Raw genomic sequence first — 17,239 nt, 5'->3', positions numbered from 1 at the left:
AATCAGCAGAGCAAAAAAATTTAGAGATTTTCTTTTTAAATTTTGCCTGACAACACTCAGCTGTTCTATATCTGAAAACAATACTTCATAGCATCGTTTTTAATTCTTACAATTAAATAATTTTTGAAGTGTGCAAATAAGATCATTCATGATTAAGTGTACAACTGCCACCAATATGGTCTCTGAAAATCTTTGTGTTCCACACAGAGTCCAGCTATCACAAAGTCAATGCACTTGCATGTGTGGTTAGCTTTTGATATTTGAATAATATTCCAGAAGCCTAGGAACAGTTATGTAAACAGGTTCTCAAGCACAAGCAAAGGGAAAAAACCCAACAGATCTACCATTGAATATTGAGGATACATTGAAATTAAACAGATAAAACTGGTTTCACAGAAATGGTATTTCAAATGCTCAAGCTGTATTAAATTTCCTGGGTTGAGAAAGAAACTGCCTATCAATATCTTTCTGAGCAAATTATTGACAGCAAAAGGGTCTTTGAAAAGCAGAAAAAGTTAAAAAACCCAAAGGCTGAAACTTGATGTTATATTAGAAACAAGGGTATCAATCTAAGAAGCAGCAATGAAGTTTTCAACAGTTTACCCAAGGTGATAATTTGAAATCTTTAATTAAAGATTGAGTTTTTAAAAAATTATCTTTCTACTTAAGCAGAAGTTCTGGGCATGTGTCAAAAATTACTGGTTGAAAATATAGGGGGCTTTTGTTGTTGTCTTATTTCATTTTTCTTGTGTTTTGTAATGAAGAACAGATCAGGTAAGCATAATGCTCTCTTTAAAACATTTCTGTATTTCGTCTCGTTGGATTTCTTACCTGCTTTTAATGATAATTGTAATAAGTGCATTTCTAAACACAATCAAATTTTAAAATCTAAACCCCAAGATATGCAGTTTCTTCTTTTGGATTAACAATTAGAACAACAAAGAAATTCATATCTAGTGTGGTATAATCCCCTTATTCTTTATTAGTGACACCAGAATGGAATCAAAGTGCAGTTGCCATTCCTGAAACATCACCATAACAAATGATTATGCCTTGCAATTCCTTTGATGATGCATGTGAAGATGTAGTATTCAGGACAGACATTGCTTTGGCGACCTTACTACTGAAAGGGAGCAGATTCAGCTAAAACCTTGTGGACCTGATTTCCTGAGTAAGAGATGGGATTGGTACCAAGTCACTTTATGGAGAAGAAATATTTGAGTAGAATTTTTTCACCCTCTACAACTGCCTATGTTATGCTGAGAGCAAATCCACCTGACCAAGAAAATCTGAAGCTAAGCAGGCTCTAAAGGAAATAAAAGTCAATATCTCTTTCCCTTTTCATCTTTTCCCTTACCTGTATATTGCCTGCATACGTTTTACTCAGTGCTTCAAAACACAAAAGACATCCCATTCTCTAAGAGCACAGGTATGTCTTATTTGAATACAATTTATTCCATTAGAGTAAAATTTTCTGACTCACTGATCTTACCACAGAGTTTGAGTTTGTTTGTTTGTTTGTTTTTTCTTTTCCCCCCTTGTGACAACCAGTGGAACTACTACTTTCTATCTGCAACTCTCTAGGAAACAAAAAGTAGCATGCAAAAATTAAAAAAACCAACAAAACCCTAAGACTTCTAATTTTATTTAGTTAAGCATCAGTAAACCTGTGTGAAGTGATTTTATCTATTCCTACAGTAAAGGAACTGGAAAGGCATCAAAAAACCCAGTAAGACTCTATTTAGAAACAAAATTGAACAGCAGCCCACTATCCCTCAAGAATTTATTTTTCTTCCCTTCTTACCACCCCCCTTCCAAAGCCACCATCTGGGGTGGACACTTGTGTGAAGCTGCTGTAGAAGGAGCAAACTGGGAATGGGTTGGTGGAAAGCCACTGGAGAGTTCTACTGTCAATAAACAAACTGAAAAAGTTTCTCTCTTTCTTTGGCCCTCCAGAGAAACCAAAGGATCATTTGTACAAATTGGTTTAAAGCTAGTCTGTTTTTCTCTTTTTCCTCACTCTGTGTATTGCTGAAGTGATGTATAGTTTCCTCCTGAACATTCACAAACCTCAGCTGGGGGATTTACAAGGATGGATTCTGTCCATGCGCGTACAGGCTTGCCTACTTCCATCTGGGCTTCGGAGGATAATTGCTCACTTTCTACAAATGTTTTAAAGTGTGGTCAAAGGAATAACTGAAGATAATTTGTTTGTGGTCTTTATTTGATTTTGTAATGATTTTCAGGTTAGCATATTTTTTGCAATTGAATTTGTTTCATTTATATATTTCATTAAAAGAGAAAACCTTCTCCCTCTTTTAACAAAACATCATTAGCTCACTGACACAACTATATGTCACCAGTAAAGGAAGAAAGGATGAAATATGGCAATGTATGAGCAAGCCATGCATTTGAGAACAGATTTTACTTCTGGTTGGTAAGTACTCACAGGCTATTTTTTCAGTGCCTTAATATCATATCTTTTTAGGACAGACGGACATTGCAATATAATTCTTTTCACCACATTTTCTGCAATTTTTCACTTCCACATTTGATGCAATTCTATGGTCTTCTCCCTTCTGCTAGTTAGTTCCCAATTTTAAGCATTTTCTCTTATCTTTATCCTTAAAGGATTGTGCAGCAATGTGGATTAGACCAGTCCTTGCATTATGCCTATATAGCACAATGACACTCCCAATGCATTTTAAAAGTGGAGAAAGATATCCTACATTTAATATATAACAGCTATCCTGTACTAGGTTCCTATGTTGCTACTGTAAATTCCCCATCCCTTAAATTTTTGTAGACAACCCATGTCATTTTACTGCATTTCTTAAAATATGAAGTTTTATTTCTTGTAGATCTACCATATATTCTAATTACTTTGGGGGTTACCTGTTTGAGCTGAAATAGACTGGACCAGAACTGCTATAAAGTGTGTTACAGCAAACGTGAGACTCTGGCAGGTGGTGATAAAATATGTTGGATTTAGTTGTAATTATGATGTGATTAGAAATACCAAACTGCAAAAAATCACTTTGTGTCTTTGCCAAAGGCAAAAATTACAATTAGCCTTTTCACACAGTGCAAACACATGCTATCTGCACTACAACAGTTACAGATATGTATTTTTTTCCTTCTGTGACACTGAAATTTCTCAATTATATCAGTTTTCCTAATTATCATTCAATTAAACAAGTTTTCCTCAAACTACACTTGCTGTTTAAAAAGAAAAAAAAAGTTACCTTCTCCTAACTTTACCTTTTACTCTCTTTTGGCTAGTCTTTTCTAAGTAACTTTAGAAATTATGTTAAAAGAGTCAAATGAATTTTTAATGGAATACAAAAAAATAAGGGTGAAAGGCACCCTGTAAGCTTATCTAGTCCAACCTCCTGTTCCATGGCAGAACTAATTATTTCTAAATCATTCCCGGTATGTTTGTCCAATTGGTTTAAACTCTCAGTTAAACTTTTGGGTTGTTCCTGTTCTTCACTGTCTTTACTGTTGTATTTGATGCTTAGGTAAACTGTTTAAATCTGCCTTATTGTAGTATTGTGCTGCCTACTGTTCATTCCTCATCATAACCACACTGGAGAGAAAATGTTGTACTCTTTTCCTATCTGTAGATAACACTGAGATGTTGGAAGACTTCCGTCACCCTGTAGTTTTTTATTCTCTAAACTGTACAACCACTTCTTTCAGCTTTTCCTCATACGTCATGTTTTCAAAATTTGCAATAAGTTTCATTGCTCTCGTCTATACAATTTCCAATGGCATTTCATCAATGTGATGTCCAAAAGGGGACAAAATACTCCAGCTGCTACTAATACTGTAGTACTAGGTAAAATAGAGATGCTATACGGAATGCATTACCAATGACGTTCCTCTATCTAATTCCTAAAACATTTGTTTTAATAGCAGTCTGAAATTGTTGGTTCACATTCAGTTTGTAATTCACAGTAAATAAGATCCTTTTCTCAGGAACTAGGACTACTTAGCAGCAAATCCCCAACCTGTCTTTTGCATTTGATGATTTCTACCAAGGACAGAACTTTGCACATATTTAAAAAACAAAATAAAACAGAAATTTCAATAATAATAATAATATAATTATTATTGTTAGTAGTAGTATTTCTCCAGTTTACTAAGATACTTTGAATTACAAGTCCATCTTCCAAAAGAGTTGTAGCTACTCTTCACTTGCAACTGCTGGACAGTTCAGTGAACATACTATTTATTCTATTGGTCCTTGTTGAAATACAGATCAGTACCAGAATTGGAGAAGATCAATGAAAACCTTCAATGAACACATCCTTCCAGTGGGACAGCTAGCAATTGATTCTTACTCTTTTGGTACAGTTACCCCATCAGCTTTGCACTCACTTTAGAGCACCTGTTTCCCTAACTTGGAAACCCCTTAGACAAAAAGAGGGGTTAAGGAAGAAGTAGTATAACTACTTTTCTGCCATAAGACCTTTTTCTAACTTTATACTGATTCGAAAGGGGTAGAAGCACATCCTGCTTAGCACCCAGATATTATCATCATTATAATAGATTCCAGAATAGCATAAAGAAAATACACTAGTGAGACAACATGGTGCAGAAAAGAGATCTAATAGTCTTATTCTACTATTTCTTTTAAGTTATATTCTAAGCCATAGTACATAAAAATTGTGCTATACAACCTGATGACCTAGCTGTTACTTTTAATCCTCTGTTTTCATATTGAAGACTGGTTCGCTGCCTGCCCCAGCGCATTGCTGTTGGATAATTGAGGTCACTCAAACTAGAGATTCATGGCACAGTATGGATGGGGACATCCTGTGGGTTCTCTGAAAGCACAATAGCCATGTCAAAAATTCCTTCTCATCCTCCTCAGCCCATTTGCCTTTAAAACCTCACAAGAAGTATTGTGATCCTGTTACATATTCAAAGAATAACCTTAACTTTGTCAGAGGGGCTCTTTTGCCAATATAAAAATTGAATTATCTTTTAAGAAGTTCACCTCCTGTAATTAGAAAATTGCATGGAAGAATAATTGTGAACAGAATAATATTCACAAGCTCTCCAAGTTTATGAATGCAGAGATATACTTACAAGAAAAGTATAAATGAGAAAGCAGAATTTCACATTGGTAATTAGTTTTGAGTGAGTTTGAAATACATTACTTGTGTCTTTAGACACCATCTTGTGTGTAACAGAGCCAGAACCCTGTTTGTGTTATGATACTAAGCTGCTTAAGGACAGTTCAAAAGTGTAGTAAATTCGCTTTTTAAATGTAAAGTAAATTGTAAATTGAGAGATTTCTTTCTTCAAGCCCTACAATGCAGGAAATACATTACCAATAGCTCTGGTTTTCAAGCACCCTTTGCTAAGGAAACCAACCATCAAAGCAGCATGGCAGGATTTTGGAACAGTTACAAGTGCTTCGCTCTGCCAGAAAGCTGCAAGTGCAATCACAGCCTCGGCACCCGCAGCCACTGGAGAGGAGCTCATCATAAAGGTCTGAGAAGTTACTTCTTTCTTCTTCTTCTGCAAGCCAGCCTGCAAAACTTAACCTCTGCAGTGCAAAAACCTGGCCATATACACAGAGAGACCTCTGACTGTCACGGGTTGTCTAATATCACTTCTCTTTTTATTCTGTTCCTGCATCAGTCTCTGCCCATCTCATGTCTCTCTTTTTACTACTCTGTGCGTCAGTGCGGTGAGGCAGAGACCTCTTTTTATTCTGTAATTGCATGCTCTGTAGCATCAAGGAATCTCAGGCTTGATTATGGCTCCAAGGTGCTGCTGTAGCAGAAATAATTATGTAGTAGAAAAAGAGAATGGGATGATCTTAGAGCTTTATCTCTGCCTAGGGCCACAGACCCAAATTGGAAAAAGCTATTCATTATGTCTGCTGAGTTATCAATTGCCAAGTCTTCTGCAGAAGGCTGGTAATCATAACAATTCTCATTTTATGTAGGGAAAGCTAAGGACAGAGAATAATACCAGAAAGGTATGTTGTAGAGGTTTTTTTGCTTTGCTTAGTTTTTGTGGGTACAGGTTGAGCATTCACATAATTAACTACATGTGAAGAAAACAGGATACAATAATACCTTTGACTGCACTTTCGAGCGCAGTACTCTAACCATTTCATTGCTGTCTTAAGTTCTATTCTTGACATACAGAAAACATATTGGTAACCAAGCCTCATTAGTTATTTCCTGAAATCTGAGACAAGTGCTTTGAGGTGCTTCCCCTGGCAAGGCATTGTTGTTAGCTAAATTAAAAGCCTTTCTGATAAAGATAAGTAAATCCTACTGTTATATATTTCCTACAGTAAACTCCATTCATTCTGAGCAAGACTACAGCTGGCATGTTGTAAACTCATAATGCAGAATCAAAAAATGCAAGTATGGCTTTAGACCTCTCTTGCAAAACTGTGGCCTGAACTGCCTCAGAGATGAGGCTGTTGGAATGGGTAACATCATTTTTCTGCAGTCATTTCAATCTTCACAGAGCTTTAAGGCCTTATGGGCTTTGTAAGAATCCTGAAGAGATGGCAGAAAGGCAAAAATATCTCTAAAACTTGCATGTAAAATTTTACCTGTAGAGAACTTATTCATAATACTTGGTAGCTGGTTAGCATGGGAAGAAAATGCTCAAAATTTGGAGTAAATCCTTCAAGTTTAAAAAACAGTTATTGTTATTTTAAAATACAGTATAGATGAGTCTACAGAAGTATCTTCCAATTCACATTAAGTCCAGTATACTTTTTACACAACACTATTAATACAGAACAAAAGTACTAAGTCCTTCAAGTCATTTACATTCAGTAGATGCAAAAGCAAGTAATCCACTTTATAATATGACATATAACCTCACTTGATAACCTAATGAAAACACAAAGTAATGAAGGGCTAAGTTGAAGGAAAAAAATTCACGAATGGGCAAATGAGACTTTCAGGAAATGACAGAAGCCATACAGGACAGATGCATTTCAAGAACTGTCTTCAGAGAATTAACACCAAAATTCAAAAATATACCTACAGTTTTCCAGGCGATCTTAGACAAGTAGTATTTCCCAGTTGCCAAATTCTGACACTGGTGTAGCTCAAACCAAAGTGGATGAGGTTCCCCCCACCCCCTTTTTCAGAATAAAAGAAAAATAGATAAACAAAAGAATAGGGATGAACCTAGAAGAGGTAAGTGAGACAAAAGGATAAAGAAACCCCATACTTTTATATTTAAAAAAGAAAAAAGGTGTTTCAGAGTAACATGGAATACATAATGTTGCACTATATAACTTTTACACCTATGCTTTCGCTGCCCATCCCTATTACAGTGGTGAAATGGTTGAAGAACGTTAGATGGACCACAACTCGTGTACCAATTTCATCCTGTATGACTCCAGTCTTTTTGTAACATTTTCTTATATTGTCATCTTTATGTAACTATGATCAGGTTATGTTTAACATAATAAAATGTTATCCAAAGGTTTATGTAAAGACTGGAATATAGAAGCTCATGTTTCTCATTTGTTGACTCAAAGTTGAAATTTCTGTAATGCTGAACTTATGAAGTTTATTTATTTATTATTAAAAAGTCTAGCATCTGAGCCATACTAAAATTGAAATGGCAGATTCCCATATTTGGTACAAAGACTGGAACTCCAGACAAATGTAAGAACTTTTCTGAACTGGAGCTTGCTTTCAATCATATGTGAGTGAATGATGCTGTAAGGTGCTCATTTTAAGTCTGTCGCCAGGTCATAAGAAAAGCATTTGGAGTTTTATAGATATATCATTATCTCTTTCAAAGCCTCATCAACTCTGGAGGACAAATCTGCCTTGGCCCAACTGGTACTAAAAGGAAGATGTTCATTTAGTCTAACTTTATCTTTTTTCTTCTCAAGGTAGGGCAGAAGGGCTTTTGTTTCCATAGTTACTAGGATATTTCCTTTGAACTTCTTCCAGAATACTTTTATGTCTTCCACATGCACTGACAGACAATCCTATGAAGGATGTATGTATTTGTGAAACACTCTGTGCTTCATTACTAATTCTTCGCTGGATGTAACACAGGAAATTTAGTCCATTGTTAAAGCTACATTTCTGACTTGCTGATTTGGGTGTTTTAATATTTAGTAATGTATTACTATAAATTGACTTCAGAATATTACAAGTGAAAGATTAAATCAATAACATTTATTCTGAGAGTTTTTTTGAAGTTGTTATTGTGCAAAGCCGATTCCTTGCTATTAGGTATTTTGAGTCAATATAGTTGCATGCTTTCTAAACTAAAGAAAGCATTGGTTTGAAATTAAAATATGTGGAGTTTTTTTTAATTCAGTATCAATATCTGTATACTGGCAATAAGAAACTCAGGGAAGATAGGTTATTGGTTTTTGTTTTTTTTTTTTAAAGACAGAAAAATCTGACCTTTAGTTGAATTTATTAGTTTTTCTACCCTTGAAAACATTTATATCACTTTAAAAAAATTATTTCCATTTCGGTCTTCAGGATGGAACCATTTTTAGCATTCCTCCAAAACCATTCCCTTTCAAAGAACAAGTTTTCATCAAATGAAAAATATCTATTCTATCTATCTAGATACTCTATCCATTCTAAACTGATATCAAATGCCTATGAAAAAAACCAAAGGAAAACCAAACTTCAACGTATTTATTTTCTTAAAAGATTATTTTAAAAAGCTTTTACATAGAAATATATACAACCAGTTCCATGGTCTACATCAGTGATTCTCAAAGTGTGATTCTTTGAACTAGATGACTTCTAAGGCACTAAGACGTGAGCTGCCCTTGTAGTACAAACCAATGCTCAAACTCTCCCCTCTTACTCTGAGGTCCAGTGCTCCACATTGTCATGCTTTTCATGTCTTGTACTTTTTTTTTTCTCCACATGTACAGCATATAAAGTACGTCAATGCGACTCTCTTTCTAAAAAAATATTTTTTTAGCAAAGCTGACACTCATACAAATAAAAAAAAGGACATAGGGCTGGAGTGTGCCTCCTTCCTTGCATGGATGTGGTAGATGAAAGGATAGAAATTGCTTGTATTGATCCCATTGCAGTATTGCACAAATATCTTTCTTCGAGAAACTGACAACTGAACAAAACCAAATCAAAACCCAAACTAGGTTCTCACTAGGGCCAACAAAAGTTCTTTCAAATGTTGTATGTTAATTCTTTTGGGAAAACACACAAACGTACACACTAGCTTAATCTGACAAATGAGTAAGGCTATACAGAGCACATAAAATGCCACAGAAGAATGCTACATTACAGATCTCCCACAACATTAAGATACAAAATTCCGACTGCCTTAACCATAAATAGCAGCCTCATTTATTTATGTTCTTTTATATCTATAGCCAGAAGAGTCATCATTCAAAAAAAAGTTGAATCCAAGACTCTGTATCACATGTTCTTATACCACTAAAGATTGTTAGCAATCAATATACTATTAGGAATGGTAAGTATTCTTCTACTGAAGTATTTAGTAAAATAACCAGTAGTTGAAGTTTTCTATTTGCAATTGTCTAAAGACAGTTGTCTAAATACTGGATCGACAACAGAACGGACTGATCTTTTACTCAGGGAATGTGAATGCTCCCAAACACAAGTGTCATTGACAGCTCAAGAAAGATATACATGATACTAGGACTCTTTCTGATAAGAAAGTTGATATAAAGGAAATTTTTTACCTCTCTGAGAAAGTAACAAAGGGATCGCAATAAAGGCTTGTCTAAAGTGAATGCCTGAATTCACTTACTGGCTGGTATCCCTAATTATCTGACAACCATTGCTAAACACTGTGGGAGTGGAAGTTATAGGGACAGAGATCTAGATGATTAGGTCATTCTTGATTCTACTGACTCAAGAATGATAGTGAGATTTAGCCTAATTCCCTTTTGATTCATCTGTTACAGGAGCTACATGAATTTGGCTGAAGAAGTCCACCTAATTCATCTTGATATAAGAAAGAAATTTTTTACGGCGAGAACAATCAATCACTAGAACAACCTCCTCAGGGACACGACAGAGTCCCTGTCACTGGAGGTTTTAAAGATGCAATTGGACAGGGTGCTAGATAATCTCATTTAGAGTCCCTTTCCTATGAAAGGTTGGACCAGATGATCTTTCGAGGTCCCTTCCAACCTGGGCTGTTCTATGATTCTATGATTAATTCTGTTAGTAAGTGATCTGGTAAAAAGTTTATTAGAAGTTTCTTTGCTGCATGTTATTTAATTTTAGTTAACTATGTATACCCATGAGACATGTGGAGAAGGCATGAAACAAGGAATAGATAAGACAAATCGAATCTGATGTGAGTGCAGTAACAGTGGTGTCTTCTCCAGATGCTTCATTGCTCCAAAGTGTCATTTCATTTATGTGTGCAAAGTGTCTGCATTGGCCCCAGCAGACTTCAAAACAGGATCATAATTTGGCTGTAAACAGTAATTTTAACTCCATTAGACCATTAAAACAGATCCTAACAGATCTCATTTGTTAAAAGGAAGGCAATGTTTTGTGAAAAATAGCTCCTTATTCCCAGATGGAGTAAGAGCTGCTCTCTGCAGTCACAGAGACATTTGGCAGTTACGACGCGGTGTTGACACAGCTGCAGGCCCTGGCAGCTGAGCCAGTTTCACATGGCTCTGCTCTTTTTTTCCTCCCTCTCCCCTCAAAATCTAGAGAAAAGTACTGGAAAGTTTCTCACCTGGCCTAGTTGGTTTTGTGCATGAGTCATTACAAGACTCCATCACTGTCTTGTTTGATGTAGGCACATTTGGCTATTGTACTTTCAGTAGGGTTATGAAGTCAGCTCAGTGCCTGTGCTCGAGTACAAAGTTGGTTGTCAGTACATGACTAGGTCAAGAGTTGAATGAGGACAGATCAACTAAGATAAAACACAGATGAATTAGTTCACATGGATAGGAAAGAACCACAAAAAATAAATTCATGTTGTCTTTGTTTAGCCAGGTGTCTTACTGGACCCTTTGCTTTTCCTAAAGGTGAAAGTCTTTTGTGTCAAATATATCATACAACTCAAAAAGCACCACGAGAGAAGAGAAGGTAGAAAGGAAGAAGACATTAATATTTCAACATTATGATCCACTAGGATTGTGAAATGTTTCTGCTTTAAATCATCAAATAGTGACCCACTACAACTGTTTTGCCTGGAAAAGCACTAGATTAAAAGTAGCTAACACAGCACACATTTCTAAGACGTTAGTCTCTACCTTCCTTTCCTTTTTTTGTGACTGATGAGTAATTGCTTCATATGACAAGCTCATGCTGCTAGGTTACATAAAGAGACTGATACAGTCAGATTTGTCCCCAAAGCAAAGTTTAGAGTTTTCACCCACTCCTCTTTTTAAAACTCCTCTAAACATTTAACATTCTCGTGGCAATTGCTTATCTTGGAATAGTCTCTAGAAGCTCCTCCAGAAAACATTTTCACTGTGATTACAAGGGGAAAAGGGCAGAAGAAAGGAACTGCTGTTCTTGCACCTTTTCAAGTTTTAAATTGGTCCTAAATAGGAGCTACTGTGAGAGATACATTAGAACTATAAGAAAGAAAATCTTTCTCCTTGTTTTGAGAACTAGTTGATGAATTATCCATCTGTGAACTACGGGGGGGGGGGAGGAAGGAATACTTTCAATGGATTATTTTAGTGTAATTTTTTTCCACAGAAAGCAAGGTTCAAGGAATAAATAAGAAGGTTTTTAGAACTACTCCCTGTGTACAACTATTAATAACTTCCTGCATCAAAAGTATACTGATTGCCAATTTAAAAAAAAAATATTATTTGAAATATTTTTCTTTCCATCACATTAGATTCAACTCACTTTTGCATCCTGTATTAGTAGTATATTATCTTTTTTTTTTATATTCTTTGACAAATCTTAAGCCAATAAAATCCAATTTAGCAACACTGACTACAGGTCCTAAAGTTTAACTGATGGCATGCCAAGTATTTTTAATACTAGATTTAAATAATAACACTTTTCTATATTTTAGACACTACTACATAAGCTTCTTAATTGTATAGTGCTCCTTTATCTAAGAAGCAGCTTTTGCCACAAACAGAATCAACACTTCTCCATTGGCTTTTAGACTTCTGTTATACCAAAAAATATTTCACATTTGCTATGTTACCAAAAGCAAGTGGGTGACGCTTTCACAGTGCTCAGCAGCCCCAGCAATCCTGGAAATTGAATATTCCAGGGAGAAGAAATGCAAAAGTTCCTTCTGGGATCAAGTAAACAGGCCTCTCTGGTATGCCTAATGTTTTATATGCAGTCAATGAGAGAGTTAAATGTTTTTGAAGACCTTTGAAAGAAAGTCCTGTATGACTAAATTACGCATGTCCTTCCTCCCTTGACAGGCACAGAATTCAACCTCTCCAGGCAGTTTGCTGTAAATCACTCTGGGGCTCACCTTTATCTGTGTGGCTCACTTTGAATGCAACATAACCACTGCCCCAGGCTCCCCAAAAGGCAGCAACATCTTGGTTGGTCTAAGGTGACAGTAAAACAGATGTAAATGTTTGAGGCAAGCAATTCCATTAGCTAGAGGAAAGACAAGTATTTCCAACTTCCAACAATGGCCTCTAATCTAGCCTTTGCAATCCCATCAGAATAAAAGGAATTAGATTAGCAGGAAGAAGATTACAATCTTCTTCCTAATGACTGACTGAAGCCCTAAAATGTCTATGTTTTCCAAGAAATTTAAACATTTGAACTATATCTATCTGCCCAAATTTGGATCAGGACAGGCTATACATGTCTGTCTCCCTAAATAGGCATTAAAAAAAAAAAACCAAAACCCAAACAAAAAACCCCCAACAACAACTAAAGTTGCATACCTGGAGAATTTTCGTACCAAATAGTGCCTAATAATTTCATATATGAAGGATTAACTGTCTGGATTTCTGCCTGGGAATTATGTTTTATGCTTACAATTCTTCTCAGTGCCTAAGTGGGATTTTGGGAGACTGGATCACACAATACTTGGCTTTTGATTTAAATTGTATATCCACATTCTAAAGTTTATGGGAAATCATTGTACTTCACAGACCTCACAAAAGCAAAGAAATTTAAATAACCAATTAGAGAGAATATGCATTCCATGACAATTTTTAGAGCTTTTGAAAGATAGAGAACATGCCAGATTTTTATTTAATAGATGGGCTTTAAAAAGACCTAAATAAAAAGTGATTTCTTGTAACTGGGTTTATTTTTGGAAGAACTGCTGTGTTTTGCCCCATGAGGATTGTAGCTCTGATGCTTCCTGAATAGACCTTGACCTTCTGAAATTGTCTTTGCTAAAGCAGTTACAATACAGATTACACATCCTAAAAATAGTAAAATTCAGAAGTATCCTTTGAATTAATCTCTTTTTGATTCCTTCTCAAGACAGTTAGCATGCAAGAGGTCTCTCCTCTCTTTGGAGTACAGATGAGGAGTGAAACTACTCTAAGAAAGCTTATACCTGGATAGAATGATAATCCTATGATTATTTGCTGTATCTAATGAACTGGATATAGCTATTTCTCATGCTTTAAAGACAGAACTGAGGCTCGAATTAAGTCTTCTGTAAACCTTCTCCTTCCTCATCTCATAATGTCTTGCCTCTTCTTTGGTAGGACTCTGAATGCTTAGCATAAGGCATGGACCACCTTCAGAGACATCATTAACAAAATACTTTCTTGGAGCTAAAATGTGGTCCCTACACATTGCAAAAAAAGTTTGAAATTATAACTTTCATACATCATTTGCTAGATTTTTTTAATCGAAGAACAAATCATTCAGAACAGTAGTTACTACTAAGGTTAATTAAAAGAAGGACAGACTCATTCTTCATTCAAAAGTCTTTGAGGAACAGACAATACTCAACTAGATTATACTTTTCCGTTCTGTTTTCTCCATGTGTGCTGTTTGTACAATACAGTATTTACTCCTCCCTCTGCATCTTCAGACAGGAGCAGAGATGATTAGATGGTCACAACTTCTCTGAGGAGTTGATACCTCTCTTGTTGCCAAGAGCAGATGACATAGTGTTGCAAGACTTTGTTGGTACTTCTTTTCTGACTGTCTAAAAAGCATCCTGGAAAACCCCATGCTTTTGAAACTGGTATGAGTTTGTTTTCTGGGTTGTTTTTTTGGTTTTTTTATTTGGTTTGTTTGGGTTTTTTTAAACCCACACTTTCTGGAATTCTGACATATCGTTGCCTTCTAGCTGCCCTTTGGTAATTATAAGACTGAGATAATAAATCCAAGACATTAGAAGACACCAATCTGCTGAGGAACCATTGTGTCTGGAGATACACTTCTCATCACAGTGAGACAGACAATTCTGTGGACTAGAGACACCTGAGCCCTAACAGGTTTTAATTCCTGGAGAGCATGTGACATTTTATCTAGTGGTTTCTGAATCCTTCCTGTGGCAGAGTTTGGTATCTAAGTATGGAGTAATTAATCTGTCAAAGCTGTTGACGAAGCCACAGCGTCCTGGAACATGCAACAGTTACCAGAAAGGGTGCTCCACGTTGATTACTTCTTATCACTTGGGTCTGCCTCTTCCAATGTCTGCGGCCAACATGTCAACAATCCAACCACTACCGAGCCACTCCAGTGATTTAATTAGAGGAGAAACTGGTTTTGCACCAACCAGAGACCTTATTCGTTCAGCTATCCTTAAGGTTTGGCCTTTATCAGGTGGGTTCCTTCTTCAGACAACATGCATGCACTGGGTCCAAACAGTACAAGGATCTACCTCTCCTACAGCTTGAATATAAAGTGTCAAAGCCACAGCTCTATTTCATACACAGAGAATCAGTTCCTTACATGTTGACTGATGTTTTTTTACTGGATATCATCAGGCAGCTATTAAGACTTTTGAATCGGTTTATCTGCTTTACCTATATGCTAAATACACAGTGTCGTTCTAGTCTTTTATCTGAACCACATGGTCTGTTTATGATATATCTTCAAATGTTATTTTTGGATCTTTTCCAGTCTGTGTGTCTTGATTTTACAATTACACTTGTGCTTTATATAGATCTCATTTAGTCCTTGATGGACTACAGACATCCTGCTTACTGGCCTATTATCCAGCTTCTTATCAGTTTCACTCTAAACCATTATTTCAGTTGCACAACTATAGCAGTTAGGTCAACTCTTTCTCAAACTACAGTGTTTTAATCTACCCTTTCTAAAAAAACTTGTTCCAAGTACTTGAGAAACTTTTTCTAACTAAAGAAAATAAAATGCATTTTAAGACGACCACATAGGAAAAGGCAAATAGACCAAAAGGTACTATTATCTGTAGCACGTGAAATGGAAATATCCCTCACATAAGTCCAATGCCTGCACAAATTGGCATGCTTAAAAACAAAACCCCCAAGCAAACAAAAGGAAGTTCTCCTTTTTGGAAATTTCTGCTGCGCTGGAATTTACTTTCTACGTGTCACCAGGGTTTCAAGAGGGATCTGACCAATAACCTTAGACTAGAAAACAATCTCTTTGGAAATGTGCTGGTTCAAGGAGAAGACAGGTCAAAAGTTTTGTTTTCTGAAGAGACACATTTGCCCAGATTGAAGCAATGTCCTGTTTGTAGGCATTGTCTCTCCATTCTGTTTGACAGGAGAAGGCAGATGTCAGCATGTATAGCTTTGGAATTACATTTCATGTTAAAGGCACAAACTAAGCTAGCTATGTTGTACTATGTTATTTTTTTTAAACATCTTATTGTTCCAAAATGACAAGGTTTAGCACCAGCTATGTAGGGAGCTGATCATAAGAATCGTCTTACAGATGTAACTTCAGGCCAATTGTTTGATGTTGATCGCACATTGATAATTAGTCATTTGAGAAAGAAACATTTGTAAAGATGCTGCTCACACCAACTAAACCAAAGTGACCTCGTCATCCTCAGCAGCACACACTGCATCACCTTAATGACACACATATTGCTGATGCAATTACACCAAGGGGTGCAATTCCCATTACATAAACAGGAAGCGAGGAATGAGAGTTAAACACAGCCCCATAATGACCACTCATTATAGAACAATAGCTCCTTTCAAACTAGTTCATATCAGAATATTTTTCCTTGACAAACTTCTGATTGTGAAAGGCATAGAGAAAACAGGGAGTCCAGGATGACTGCCACCTTCAGCTACTGGGTACAGCTAGATACAAACATTCACATTTTGAAAGTTTATTTAAAGTACCTAAAGAATTTTTTTAATAATAATAATAAATTATAATGATAATAATAATATTAACCCACAAAGACTACATGAACTTCTTGAACAAGTCAGCAAAAATCATAGACTCATAGAATGGTTTGGGTTGGAAGGGACCATAAAGATCATCTAGTTCCAACCCCCCTGCCATGGGCAGGGAGACCTTCCACTAGACCGGGTTGCCTCAAAGATTGTTTTGCATTTTTAGCAGAGAAAGCAGAGGAGGAACTGCAGAATTATATTTTGATGGTGAAAAATGTTTTTAATACCAGTCTTCAAGAATGTCATATGGTCTACCTATTCCCTCAGCTAAGCATCTGAAGAGAACTAACATTCAGTTTATGCTAGCTCCCAGAAAATTTAAACAACGTACTTCATAGTACTGGTTGTTCATTTTGCAAGTCTGAACCAAGTTGCCAAGGAGTGAATCAGATAAGGAAAATGGTCTCTAAAGTTTCACAACATCTTTCACCAAAAATACTGAATTTGGATTTCAGTAGCAGACAATTACAATCAGTTTCTGCCTCACAGTTCCCAAGGCTAAGTAGACCAGAAACTCAAAATTAATCCATTTTCTGACTGAGCATTTTGTTTTCTTGTTGCTTGAAGAGGTTTAGAAACATCTCCCAGAATTTGCTGGAACTGTCATGAATGGCTGAAGGCTTAGGAGCATGGCTGCTCTTACAATGCTGTGGCTGATAAGCCCAGTGCCTCAGAGACCTACAAACAATGTAATGAATCTATGGATCTCCTCTGTGAAGAATAAACAGTATCATCTTTACAAACTTTTTTCCCCTCATTAAAAAGCTCTGTCTAGAAATTTCTGTACTTCTACCCTTTTTCCAGCACAAAACCAATTGCACATTCACTGACATGAGTCAAATTAGGAGTATTGCATTATTGTTTCTGAAAGTACAAACTTAAGCTATCAGCTTCCACAGTATCAAATATGGACTGATCTTAGAGCACTACAGTAGA

The sequence above is a fragment of the Gymnogyps californianus genome, chromosome 2, assembly GCF_018139145.2.
Source record: "Gymnogyps californianus isolate 813 chromosome 2, ASM1813914v2, whole genome shotgun sequence".
NCBI classification, from domain to species: Eukaryota; Metazoa; Chordata; class Aves; order Accipitriformes; family Cathartidae; genus Gymnogyps; species Gymnogyps californianus.
This window is presented reverse-complemented; position numbering follows the sequence as displayed.